Source organism: Gymnoscopelus braueri (assembly GCF_963280865.1).
Source record: "Gymnoscopelus braueri genome assembly, chromosome: 3".
Classification (NCBI taxonomy): Eukaryota; Metazoa; Chordata; class Actinopteri; order Myctophiformes; family Myctophidae; genus Gymnoscopelus; species Gymnoscopelus braueri.
In genome coordinates, this window is record NC_137612.1 from 44,972,419 (window position 1) to 44,985,819 (window position 13,401).

The 13,401-nt window shown below is 40.9% G+C and overlaps 1 protein-coding gene across 2 annotated transcripts in view; it reads left to right on the forward strand.

The window, feature by feature from the left end:
• Positions 1-13,401, forward strand: part of LOC308083013 (nuclear GTPase SLIP-GC-like) — a 69,243-nt gene that overhangs the window by 11,533 nt on the left and 44,309 nt on the right. The window lies entirely within an intron of this gene.

Genomic DNA, 13,401 nt, shown 5'->3' on the forward strand with positions numbered 1-13,401 from the left:
TGAGGTTCGAAGTACTTTAACTAACCTACAGCTAGCAACAATAAACTGGACATAAAAAACAATAAACAGTACACTAACAAACACACGCTCTGACCGTCGCGAGTCGCCAGCAGCGCAGCGCCCTCCACGTCCCGATCATATAACAATAGTTCATCTTTATTCTAGGATAAATTGTTGAAAACATTCAAAGAAGATATGCTGACATCCATTGACCAGTCATTCAAGACAAATGACAACTCTGTCCCAGGTAACGTAAAGATTCCATAATCAACCAGTCGTATATATTGATATTTGAAATTGATATTACAAAATGTGTTCATTTGGATATTGCAGTCACTAGTGACGATGTTAAACAATGTTTTTCAGATGTCACTGAGCAGTATGAAGAAGTGGAGACAATATATGATAAACTGAAGATCTCTAGCAGAAGGATTGCAAATACAGGGTGAACTTTTCGCAATTCTGGGAAATTGCAAAGTGTGGTTGCGCTGACGCCAGTCGCGGGTCGCGGCCGCCGGGACTCGAGGAATACGCCGGGAGGAATACCGTCGGAGGCCGCACGACGTGCAATACGAATTCGGTGCCGATCGCATCCCGCGTTCGTGATACGTGGCGTTTTGATTTAAAGAAATAGCCCCCTCCCACTAAATAAATAGGCCCCTCCCACAAATGTAACGGCACAATTTTATAGTCACGTCACTCCTGAGATCACTTGTATTTCATTTTGAGAGGATTGACCCCCAAAATCACGGTTACATTTTGTGCATTTGTGGTGCCCCCTATGGATCAAAGTGGAAATGCTAATTCGACAGACATGTGACATCAGTGGTACAGTCCTGCTTCTATCAATTATGGACCATCGCAAACATCAAGCCGTTCCTCTCTTCCAGTGACCTGTTGAGAGTTGTCCTCATGCTAATCTTCTCATCATCCGTCATCTATGCTGGACTCGTTGATAGGACTCTCAAACGTCTACAGCTGATCCAAAATTCTGCTGCCAGGCTTGTGACAGGCACCAAGCTAAGAGAACACATCTCACCGGTCCTTGTCTCTCTCCACTGGCTCAGAGTGAAACATAGAGTGACATTTAAAATTATTTAGTTTGTGTTAAGCCCATAACGGTCTTGCACCTCCCTATATAGTGGAACCTTTAGACCAATCTCCCAGCTCCAGGTCACTCAGATCAGACAGTCAGTTGTATATTATGAAGACTCCACAGTCAAGCACAGTAAGGACGGGCGATTGCGCACTACAAATACCGAACCTATCAACCTATGTGTGCACCTCGATGTGCTGCATTTGCATTGTCCTGAAATGTGTGATGATAATTATGTAAATATCCTGTAGTGTGTGCATATGTAAGATAATCTTATAAGAGAATCTTATACGATTATCCTGTAGTGTGTGTTGCAACCAGATTTCCAAATCGTTTATCATTTTAAAACTCCTGTAGTTTCAGCCCAGCTTCAGACTACAGTATGCTACCTCTTCATTCAGACAACTTTCAACAGACCAAAGCTGCTTTTCACAGACAAAATCAAATAATTGATTTTCTTTCCCGTTTCCACTTACAGTAATTGTTAGCAGTTGAGGTAGAGGAACCCAATGTAGTGACAAAACAAACATCATTCATCGTTGTTTTTCCCACCATGACCATTTTGAATGTGGTGGAGAAAACAATTAATATTTGTCAACAACAACAAAAAATACTTAAAAAAATACTATAAATACATGCCGGGTTTAGGTTTCTGCCAGACAATTCCTTTAAAGCAAACCAAGTAGAACTGAGTTTGACTTTTAAGATCAGACATGTTAACATGCAGCTTTACTGTATGGTTTTCAGCATTAAGGAGGGCACAGACTGTCCCTCTCCCAGCTGTTTGTCTACGAAGAGTGACAATTCAATGAGTCCACCCATGAACTTCAAAACACAGACTCCTGATCTGAGGTGAGGAAGCTTGACATATCGCTGCTGTAGGGCAGAAACCTTTGTACAGTATGTCCAAATACAATACTTTTCAGGAAAAAAGAACCTTAGTCACAAGCTCTTGTCAATATGTTTCATTGGTTCAATATTTATATAACCCACAGACACATTTAACAACTTTCACTTTCACTTAAAATAAAAACAAATGTGAAAATAGCCCATGTACAAGCTCACAACGTGTTGCAATGCGACGAGCAAGAGCTTGTAGATCGGCTAATTGGCCCACGTGACAGTTTACAAAAATACATACAGTAAAAAGTTTAAATATGAAGATAGAAGGCTTCTGCCCTCGACATCGGCAATGTTATATAGTTATTATGCATGCTCTCACCCTGTCTACACCCCCCCCCCCCCCCCAGCTCCAGTGAGTTCAGCTCCAGTGTACTGACCGCAGACGATGTAAGGTGTTTTCTGTGTGGTTCTACCATGAGGGATCCTGTCACCATTCCTTGTGGACACAGTTACTGCAAGCATTGCATCAAAAAACACTGGGCAGAGCCAAGCCCCATAGGAGACTACGTGTGCCCCCTGTGTAAAGAGAGATACCCAGTCCGCCCTGCGCTCTCTGTTACTGTAACCTTGAAATGGGTGCTGGAGGCTCTCCAGCGGACAGCCAGCTCCAATCTGCAGAAACACACCCTGACCCCGGTCAATGAAGACACAACACTCTCAGAGCAGGAGTGTAGCACTAGTAGAATGGGGGTGAACAACGAGGTGAGAGCAAAGTTTGTACATAATTGTCTGGTTATTAGGACATTAATGTCTGCTGTGAAACAGTTATGTGTTTGTTTGTTTGTTTGTTTGTTTGTTTGTTTTTTGCATTATAATACCACAATGCAATACTAAACTATGGTTATGAAGTAGAGCTTAAAGAAATGCAAACACTACTCTACTCTCAACGTCTCTTAATATTGACTGGTTGTATGACTCAGACAGTGGTGTGTTCTAGATTTTTTTGGAGGGTATACTATAACAATTCCCCCCAGTTCCTCCCACACGCATGGCACGCGTGTATAATTAATTAATGTAAAACAAATTGCGCGCGCGCCTAGCACAATTTTGTGGGGCAGAATCGCGTTTCTGCCCCGCACAAACTCGCCCAGGCCCACTCAGGTCCAGTTTCACATCACAGTAACACTGAGTACACTTACAATATGCTTTGTATTGATTTTCTACTTTTTCTAATGTTAATCACCCTGTAACTCAACCACTTCGGAGCTGCTTTTAGCCTTGGATGCATTTTTTTAATTATATATTACCATAGAAGTTCAAGGATTGTTATAAATAATTAATAAATGCTGGTTAGGCTTATCAGATAGCAGTGTTAACAGCGAGCCTTCCTGTATCTATTACAGAATAGTATTAACTTGGCATTGAAGACACAAACTGTATTGAAGATTCAAGATTTCGCTGTGCTATGACGCGCAATTTGAATACTAATGAAGTACTCAATTCAGTGACCTACGTTCAATGAAGTGAATGGCAGGTCGTTGAAATGTGTGAATTCCTTTGCCAGTAGCCATTAATTATCATCCCAAGAACAATAGCCACGCACATGATAAGCCTTCACCTCAGAGTTAGACTAGTCAGACGGTCAGACCACATTCTTGCTGTTTGTATTGCTGCGCCTCCCAGCCCAGCCACTCCTGGGTGCAGCGTATAAGATGCGTATCAACGTATCAGATACGCCGTTTCAAACTGTTTTTGAATGTATACGGTGGCGACGAAAAAAATCTGCAGGCCATATACGGCGTATACAGCGTACCACGGTAGAACACACCACTGGACTCAGAATAAGTTCATTTAAGCACAAAGATCACCAGCACTCACAAAATGTCATTTCTATTTAGTAGCATACAGATGCATTTTGGCTGAGCCTTTCTCTGCATAAACATTTACAGATTATGCTGAGGAAGGCTGGACTGCGCCCAAATGCTGGTGATGTTTGTGCTTTTTTGTAGAGCTAGTGTATGAAATCCATGTATGACAAATTTAGATCAAATGCATGACTAAGTAACCTGTGATCATAATTCATAAAAGGAACCAGAGTCTGAAGAGCATCAGGAGATTGCATTTAAGAGGAGGAAGCTTTCTGGTGAAGAGGAGGAACAGGGAGAAACCATTGAGAGCCCTGCCAGCTCCCCAGAGTGACCACAACAGGACAAACCAGGAGACAGACGCCCACAGACAGGTGAGAACACAAAGACCATTCTCTATTGATCATTTACTCTACTTCCAATGCAACAGAGCTGAAATAGACTCAGTTGTGAAGAGCTGATTGAATGTTGGTGTAATCTTAGATAAGTAGTAAAACAGGCTTATTATCAACCAGCTTGACTCATCATTATGTGCACAAGAGACCTCAGACTTGCTCCAAATCTATTTCCATCAACCTCCAGCAGATTCAGTTCAGTTCCTGTGTAGTGCCGATATTCAATTTAGCAGCTCCTGCACACTCCCTTATCACCTGCTGATCGTTAGGGTAGCAAAGATAATTATTTCCAATGTACATGTTCCAATGTCGCTCCATGTGCCTATTGCGTGCAGCTACAGCCTATTTAGGCGGTCAAACATGTTGTGTGTATGCACCCGAGTCACTTTGCAAAACAATTTGGAAAATATCTGATCTACAATCTCACAAAGCATTATAAACATGGGCTTAAGTGCTTCACAATTCTAACGGTGCACATACAGCAAACTGAAACAGATCTAACATTCAGTTTATAAGATATAACGCTCAAATTGACGTCCATACAGTTTTACATTGTTGGCTTGTTGTCTTTTCCTATGATTATGAAACGTAAACAGTAGGAACCAGAACTAGTAGGCTACATTATACCAATGCCTATTTCAAATTCAAAATACTAAGATACACCTAAACAAATACTTGCTAATATTCCAGTAACTGAGGGATTTAAAGTCGTATTTTAACATATAGAATGTTCAGAAACATGTTTAAATATATTTCACCCACACCTCAATTTTTATTCCCCTAGCTTCATCGAAGCACTTTGTTGAGCAACATCGGCGTAAACTGACTGAGAGTGTGACCAATGTTGTATCCATCCTGGAAGTGCTTCATGAGAAGCATGCCATCACCCAAGAGGCCTACGATAAAGGGGCGTCTAAAGACACCGATCAGGAAAAGATGAGATAACTCTATCCACACCTGAAAACCAAAAGAGCCAAAGATGTTTTCTACAAAGGTCTTCAGGAGTATGAGGACCTTCTTCTCGAGGAGCTGGAGTAAATGTCATTTACATAACTTTAAGGCCAAAAATTGCACAAGACAATGTATCTTTTCAGGCCATGATGCTTTCATTGTTATGTATCATTATCATGTATCCTCTTTCTATTTACAAGAGCTCTACATTTTAATTTCATTGTAATTTTTACAAATAATTTGCCGGATTTTCATTTTCCGGCGTTATCATGACAGCTCGTTGATACATTTACATTAGATTCATGTGCTCTTCAAGAGACAAAAAATGCGTTTGGATTCTGATTATATCGACTTTGTCCTCTTAAAATAAAAAAATAAAATATATATTCAATCTTCAATCTTCATTCTTCAATTCAATCTTTGAATAAGTTACTGACAAATGTTTTCTTCTTTAGAGCAATATATAATTTAAAAAGGATTCACATAGGAGTTTACATAGGAGTCATAAGATTCATAAAGCATTCATAGATTCATTGATTTAGCATTGTCTAGTACATGTAGCCTACTCCTGTATGTCCAACATGAATTAATATCAATTAAATAACCCCAGACATCATGAACACATTCAGCTGAGATTTTCCATGTCACGATTTGCTGATTTTAAACCTGTATCCTATGGTTCTATTGTGATTTACTTATAATCCGCATGATGCTCCTGTGAAGGGGGAACAGATTCATTTTTGTCTTTCTTTTTTTAATATACATTTTTATTAGGGAAATCAGTGCAAGGTTACAAAGGTACAGGTGCATATTCATGAACAATTATATCCCTCTTTTTTATTGTCTCTGTATATTAAAAAAATCTAAAGAATAGAAACGATATATATGTATGTATAGTCATACAGGTACTCACAGACCTACATATAGCAGTAAAAAGAGAAATAAAATGACTGGGAAATGTCTACGCTGTTGTCAGAAATTAGTTAAATAAGGCAGTTTTAAATAGGGAAATTTGACAAAGAATGAAAAAAAAGAAAAGCGTTAAAAAAAAGGAGATGATGAAAAGAAAAGACAGAAAAGAGAAAGGAAAAACAGGGGAGGAACAGGGGAAGGGGTAGGTAGTTGAAGTAGGTTATAAATGGATCCCATTTATGGGAAAGCATTACGGAGTTGCCCTTTACAGAATATTTTATCTTTTCCAACTTAATATAGGACATTACATCCCTGAGCCACATGGAGGTGGATGGAGCTTTGGAAGACTTCCATAAAACTGGAATACAACGTCTCGCCAATAGGGATGTAAAAGCTGTGGAGTTGATCCGAGTGCAACAACCACTTGTGACCCCAAATATCGCTATAAGGGGTTTCGTCTGTATTTCAAAACCCAAAACCTTGGACAGGATATTGAAATAGTCACTCCAAAATGTATTAAGTTTGTTGCAGAATAAAACATATGACACAGGTTACATGGTGAGGAGTGGCATCTTTCACATTGATCTACTATGGATGGGAACATTTTGGATAGTCTATAGTTTTGGAAAAGTGAACTCTGTGGAATACCTTAAACTGTATAAGTTCTAGCCTTGTGCAAGGTGTGTACTGCTTCATCCCACCACTGATCTCTAGATTCCGTAAGGTGTGCTCCCAGCTCCTCTTCCCAAGCAGTTCGGGCCTTAACTACAGGGTGATCATCAAAGGTCATAAGTTTGTCATATATTTTAGAAACAAGTGATTCCTGATGGGGTTTAAAAGTCAGAAAGTCGTCCCAGCGCTGTTTGGGAGGTAGGGAGGGGTAACAAGGAAAAAGAGCAGTAGCACTGTGTCTAACTTGAAAATAACAAAACAAAGATGTGATGTAGGTAGGTTATAATCTGAAGCTAGATCTGAAAAACTATAAAAGGAACCATTTTTGTAAAGATCTCTGAAAAACATAATGCCTTTGTTCTGCCAAAATGTGTAAGATGTATCAGCCAGTGATGGGGGAATTGGTGGTTGCTCACTAAGGGCATCAGGGTGGAAGCTGACGTAAACTTAAAGTGCCGCCTGTATTGAAGACAGATTTTAAGAGTGGATCGTACCACTGTAAACGTGGAATTGACTGGTAGTGAGGAGGTGAGTAGGGCCATTAGGGAGGATTTTCTAACCCTGGGTGCCTTCCCATCCCACAAGAGGTTACTAACAGTTTAGTCCATCGTTTTGAGAAAAAAAAATTGGCAAAAAGAAAGGGACACTGAAAAAGAAAAAAAATTTACAACATTGATTTTACCAATCTTGAGTTGGGTGATCAGGGGAGTGAAGTTGGCAGCATAAAGGGATGGTAGAGTGCGGGTTGTGTTGATCCCTAGGTATTTTGAACCCTGACGGACTGAGTTTGAATGGAGGAACAGATACTGACAGGGTTTATTGTGGCACAACACTGGTTGTTTAATGTTGAGACATTATGTGTCCACCAGATGTCGCAAATTAACCACTAGGCTACTGTACATCATTTCCCAGCCTCTAGTTAGTAGACCTACAGCAGCTGGAATTAGAGCTCCCGCCTCCCCCACAGTGAAAAGAAAAAAAGACGGAAACAAAACTCTGCAAACCTGCGGTCGACCACCTGTAATCAAAATAAAACTCTGATTGCTACAGAGGGGTTCCAGGAGGGTGACAAAAAACTATTTATATTTGTATCCTGGTCGAGCACCTCTATTGCAGGACTTATATACATTAACCAAGTTACATAAGAACACATTTACCACTCCAGGACGTCCAATAGTATCTGGGTACAATTCCATGTTGGAACCTTGTCAAAATGTGTGGATGCTTACATTAACCCCTTCACTCAGAAACTACCATCATATACTGTAGCCTCGCCCTCATCAGACCTGATTGTCAAGCTATAAGACTATACTGCTAACATAGAGAAGACAATGCTATAGTAACATTTTATATTGAATCACTCTATACTAATATTCCACAATCTGGGGCTATTGAAGCCAATACAAGCACTCTCTATGACAGAATGGACCAAATTCCATCTAATGACTTCCATCTAACTAACTAGCCTCCCACGTTATGGACAATAACCTTTTTCCCCCCTTTTAAAAAAAACACACAACAGACAAAGGGAGTGGCCATGGGCGCAGCACTGGCCCCATCAGAAGCAAATGTGTACGGACATTTGAAAAAGGAATGTGTGCTGAATCCTGACAAGAACCCTTACCTACCACACATACGTGGATGGTTCCGATACATACATGATATTTCAGTTCTGTTCGATGGCCTGATAAGCATCACTTAATCTGAAATCCTAATCTGAAATTCACAATGGACCAAAATAGGCATGAAATCAGTTTTTTGGACATTCTGATTAAGAAAGACTGTGACACATTCTATCTGCAGGAAAGACACAGACCGTAACACTTTGCTATTGTCTTCAAGTTACCACCCAAAAACTCTTAAGGATCATTTGAGTGAGTCAGTTCATGCGTTTATGCTCCAGTAGATCTGAGTACTGATGTGCCGAGACAGACCTGTCACTCTTGGTTCAATAAACCCTAAAGTCCAGTTTATAGACGACATACACAGAAATTACCTTTTACATGCGCAAGGCATCTTTATTGACAAACAAGGGAGATTCCCTCTATACTATGTGAATAAAAGAACAGCAAATTAATGATATTAAAACAATACGACCTGATATATCACGAAGGCAATTCGCTCCACATCTAAGTCTGCATGCAAACAAGCGCTCGGTTGAGCGCCTGGAGAATTCTGAAGTTCTTATCTATTACATTCAGTATATCAACGCTGTGGCTATCAAGGCCTGTCTTCTGACTGCACTCTATAAAGTAAAGGTTGACGGCCCAAGGTTCCACAATGGACCATCAAGCCCTCCTTGGGTACGAATTTAGTACCCACAACAACACAAGATTAAAATCTAGACAGTACTTTATAGAAATTAACCATTAGCATAACATATTTCATGTTTAAAAAATCAGGTCCCATTTTTCTCTTTTTGAGTCATGTGAGCCGAGGAAAACCCTTTTCTTTGAAGGGGAAACTCTGAACTAGGCTGGGGCAGTCCCAAACCTACCATCTGGACATGAGCTCTTATTGGGGACAATTACATCATTTGATTCCATATTGCATTGCTAAACTTAGGGTCCCTCAGTGGGGCATTCCCACTGAGTTTTCCTTTACAAGCAACTATTCTAACATGTGTAATATATATATATTTAAAAAAAAAAAAATCATTTCACTTGTTCTCTGTGTGCATTTTTGGTTTCTTCTCCAATTCCTCTGGTTGGGGTGGTCACTTTTCCGAGCCCGGAGGAGGAGGTTCCGACAGAGCCCAAGACTAGGCCCCCCCCCCCAACCCATCCAGTGCCATTAACGAATGTACTTGGCACTGAATGAGCTAAGAGGCGGAGGTCCCACTCCCGAGCCCCCCGGGTCCGTACCCTCCTGGGGCCTGAGACCGGAGCCCCCCGTATTATACACAGGGGCCCCAACCCCCAAGCGCCAGTCAGATCCGTACCCTCCTTGAGGTCGAAAGTCGGGGCGTAGATATCGTGCAGGGGTGTTCTTCGTCAAGTTCAGCATGGGGGCCCAGGTGGCAATATAATGTTTCTGTGGTGTGTATTGGGATCACTCTGTCACTGCTCTCTTATCACTTGCCATTTGCGAAGGGCAAGACAGCCTATATTTAATGTGCCTAAAGCTGCCAGGGAGATCGCTACGATCAGATTATGTCCCCCAACATTACTATCAAAATCAAAATCAAAATTAATATGTATTCTGGGGTCGTTCAGTGGCCTTGGGCAGCATAGATGTACCCCATGAAACAATGGTATGTTCCTGTCTGGCTGAGAGTGATATTGGTACTACTCAAATTAAATGTGTAGTGTCCCTCCTTTATCTAAAAAAAATTGGGTGGGGGTTTGATGGTGAGTCTTTGATCTCTATCATATTATTTCCCTCCTTGACCTGACACCCGGCAGGGCACACAGCATAGGAATGTGCAGAGGCCAGGGTGCCACCCTCCTTTACCTTTTTTGACATACACAACAACACATACCATACACAAAATGTAATTGGAAACACAACAAAACAACTTTCCTGTGCTTTATGCACAGGTCAATTGACATTATTCTCGGGCTGTACAAAATTGTACAATTCTCTTCTGCAACCCATGACCTGTTTCAGAGAAACCAACGCACACAAACACCTCACTTCGCTGTATGTGAATCAAATCAAGCCAGAGCACAAAAAGAGCCAACACGCACACAGCATGTTTCCGTTCAGTTAACTAATTTGACATTGGCCTGTATAATTTAGTTTAATTTGAATATATATATAGTTTGATTGTGGCATTCTATTTAACACTACACATTACAACAGTTTCACTTCAATTTGGTTGTTTTCTCTGATTAAGCTATTATAGTTATTTTAGTCTATGATGTCACTATACATCAGATGTAATATTATATTACTACTGGTGAAATATTATTATGTGATCTTTTGAAACTTTAATCTATGCGAGTCAAAATCAGGTTTACTCTATAATATATTAGTGCAACTAATTGTTTGTTTGTTAAAGCAGAAATACATTTGTTTTAAATTCCACTTAATCTCTAATAAGTATCATGTTTGTCTCCTCTCTAGTGTATGTTATTTGTAAAAAAGAATATATATATATTTTTTTTTATTGTGTCCCACCCAGAGCGATAGAAAATGTATTTGTTTACACATGTCGAGGCCCCAACAACAACGATTAGCAGTAAGTCAACCTTGCTTCAGATATTCCCACTTCTTGCTTAGAAAGTGTGTCCTTCTCCATGGCATAGTAGTTCCAGTGTCTGTAACAGATAAAAGTTTGTCAAAAGTCACGCAAGCTTTCCCAAGGCTTGCTCTCTGGATGCCATAGGTGTCATCGGAAGTGAGTCTCGTGAACACTGCAGTTTGCAATGTTGGTGCCCCTCTGCCTCAGCATGTCGATCAGACAGAATTATAGGGCCTTCCACTGCATGTTTCCAGTTCATAGAAAGAAATGACCGTCCGCCAACCAGTGTTGCAGTCCTCGAATGTGAAACCAACCCATTTCTAAAGTCTGAGATAGTTGTAATAACAAAAAAATATAGATATACTAATGTAACAATACATAGAAGCGTTTGGGCTTTCTGTCCACTGTTACATTCTTAAAATTATTATAATAATAATTATTATTATTACTTATTTTAAATATAACCTATTTATTTTACACTTACACTCTACTTACTTAACCACACGGTCAAATTGGCTTTTCTCTTTATTATTATTATATATATATTTTTTTTTACTGATATTCAGTTCAGAGTCAACAATCATTTAGTCACCTTAGTGCACTTGCATGTTGTTTCTGGTCTGGTCACTTCTAAGAAAGTAAACTGTTGGTTTTTGGGATTATACAAATCATAGGTATACAACATATTGCAGACTGTGCATAAAATTTAACGAAAATAGCAGATCTACAAATTGATACAATTATTACGGATAACGCTTAGTTTGGTCACAGTACATTATTTCTGCATATAAGATCTGATCAGTTCACAGGGTCCCCCCTTTTTTCTATAGTGCTGCGCCAGTCTCTCTCTCTCTCTCTCTCTCTGAGGGGAGTGACTCACTTACTGTATGGAAGCTATTTTTTTCTTTTTTGTTTTTAGACACTTAAGTCTTTCGAACCTCCCCACCGGGGCGCAGTCCCAGGCTAGACCCCTTTCCACTTGAGGTCTACACCCAGGTCACCCTGGATAGAGAGTTCAAGTCTCCTGCTTCCCGGCGTCTTCTTTTCAAAGCCCACCGATCACAGGAGCATCACTCGCTTAGTAACTGTAGCACTCCGGCGGTCGCTTTCAGCTTGTGATGGCCTGACTGTACATTGAGCCGAACGCAGCGACCACACCCGCCTCCTGTCGGGGAGCACGCCATGGAATTAATGCTTTTTGCGATCCGACCGGCGGGTGACCCAGTCGATAGCGATCCCTTACCCGTAGGCGTGGTTGGCGCCCCAGGCAGGAAACCGACGGTCTTGTCCTGGCCCCGCTTGGCTACGGGAACCAGAATATTAACCGTTTTCACCCGCCTTGCCTGTAACCGGTGAGTCACGCACTCCCGTCCGGTTAGGTGTGGACTGTCATCCACGTACCATGTGCTGCCAACCCTAGGAGAGAGCGGCAGTCGGCACACCGACTAGACGGAAAACACAGCTAGGATGTTGATTCATCCTTGACAGAACACGAGGGCCTTCAGTCTCTCCCCCAGCACTATACTTCGTTTTTAACGTGCTCTGGGAGCCTTGCGACCCCGCTGCCGCCTGTTGAGAACAAGGGATTGGGGAGCCTACCCCCTAACCTCATTCTCTGAAGAAACTAATTTATTTGAACATCATATTTCTCTCCTCGCTTTTTTCCTCTTTTTCCATTTTCCAAAATAACTGACTCCAATCTTTTAATCTAAGGGCTACCACTCCCTAGTTATCTGTGTCCTTAATTTCTGGGATTACGAATCATAGTTATAGCGTATTTCAGACTGTTCATAACTCTAACAACAATAGCAGATTCTACTAGCACAATGAGTCACTATTGAGCTAGCCTAAACAGCCACGGTTTCCAGTAATCATACTGGAGTAAATGTACAATGTCGGCTTCTGAAATGTACACTTAAGTAGAAGTAAAAGTATTGAAAACTGGAACCACTCTAGTGAGATACAAAATGGGACCCTCAAAATGTACTCAAGTAGAACACTTGAGTAAATGTACTTCGTGACCTTGGCTTCCACCACTGAACCCCGTGCAGGCGGTTATCTTCCTTGTTTAAATTCCTAAGCAGGACAAAATCTCTAAACAAAATGCTTACGGAGCAGATTACACTATCCACTGACATGTACTTGGGTCAAAGTACCAAAAACAAAAAATGGTATCGGAGTGGAGTGAGACACCAACGTGAGAAGTGTTTACAGTAATAGGCAGCCTGTCCCCATTCACAATTTCTCAGATTTAACATGCACAAGTTTCCCTTTGAAAATAGCAGATCCACAAGCACAAAGTGCTTGAGATGAAATAGCTTGTGAGCTTGTAGATCGGCAATTTCCAAATGGCTGAGCTGTATGCAGGGCTGAAGTGGTTCTGCAGCAATTATCTACCACTTCAAAGTAAACAGTTACCAACGTTCTCAAGGTGTTTTGCAGGGGCAGAAGCACACTGTCTGCCTCTGAGATGTATGCAGT